Genomic DNA, 1,700 nt, shown 5'->3' on the forward strand with positions numbered 1-1,700 from the left:
AAGGCGGTTAGATCACCGGACGACAGAGTCGGTCTCCGTGTGCACAGACAGAGCTGCTGTTAACGTTGGTCTGTACAACGGAATTGTGCCAAAACTACGCCAACCGGCTGTGGAGGGAGACTCCCCCCCTTCACTGGAGAACTGCGCTAAAACAGCCGATCACAACGGTCACACTCTGTGGTCACAGAGTACTAGCCCCCCCGTCCCCGTCGACTTTCCTGAAGTACTCCACAACCCCCCCCCCCCCGTTGACGTTCGTGATACAGAGGGCTTCATCAAATAACTTTGAGTGGAGCCAGAAGTTGGAGTACCAAACACTAACTCCAGGTACTCATCTGAGTACCTCACTGAGAAAGTTATGTGCACCCCTGTCCTGCTTTAACATAAGGACCTGAGTTATTCCACCATTGTTTCAAGTACAATACCTCAGAAATCTGTTAAGGTAGTTTAAAGTTGGAATGTAACAAGAATTAAGCAATCATACACGAGAGGCCGTTCTTGAACGTCATTACTGGTACGACAGTACTGCGGCAGGACCGAGGCGCTTGCGCCGAGGTCTGTACGCCTATATGTTTAGCTTTTTACTCATACATTTATCTAACCTCTTTACTTACTTTACAAATGAATTTGCGTAGAGTTTGAGGAGCATTTATTTGTATTATAGTCACTTAATTCCTACAAAAACATGGCATGGTTCCGACGACTTAAAATGTACGAGTTTTCTTACTTCCCAACATTTTAAGCATTTATATGTTTTATTTTGTTCTTGTTTTTTTTGGCTGGACACAACATTGTGCAATTGTCCCTTTGTTTGTTTTTTAACTGTGAAGACAATTGTTAATATGTTCGAAATTTGACAAGTCAGAGCCAGACAATCAATTGATTATTAGAGAAAAACAATTCTTCCATAATGAACATAATCATTAGTTGCAGTCTGATTAAAAAAAAAGGTAAAAGAATAGCTTCATCTCAACTCACTATCGCAGTTAATCTTTAAATGGGCCATCACATGTACATATTTTGGAAAATTAATTGATTGGTATTTCCTACATTACACCTAAATTACACTGTTATTACACCCAAATTACACCTATATTCCACAGTAACTAAACTCTAAAAACACCCATATTACACATTCATGCACCCCTATTACACTCATGTTACACTATTATTACACCCAACACTGTTATTAAACCAATATTATACTGTATTAGACCCATATTACACCTATGTAACCCCATTATTACAACCCATTTTACCCATGGACACACTACACAGCCTGTCAAGTGACCATATCCCCCAGGATCCCGAAATCATTTAAGGGTTAAATCATGCTTTTCTAGATTAATGCATGAATAATCCTAACCAAATATATAATATTCACATGAGACTTTTTCTTTATTTTAGCCTAATAATTACATGTTCCTAATTAAACTGTCATGCATAGGCTATATCATTTTCAAAGCAGGTTTTCTTTTACTTAAAACATGTTATTTTTACAGTGTGGAATCAGTAACTGATCTGAATACTTCATCCACCACTTGTTGGTTTTGGATTGAATGTACTTAACCACCACTTATTGTATTATTACTAGTAGAGCGTTTGCATTTGCAGGTGTATTGTAGCATCTTGAGTGATTGTGGTGTCCATCATATTAATTGTGGGCGTGGCTTGTTCCCCAAACTGCGGAAACAGGCTGA

This window comes from Notothenia rossii (assembly GCF_949606895.1).
Source record: "Notothenia rossii genome assembly, chromosome: 3".
NCBI lineage: Eukaryota > Metazoa > Chordata > Actinopteri > Perciformes > Nototheniidae > Notothenia > Notothenia rossii.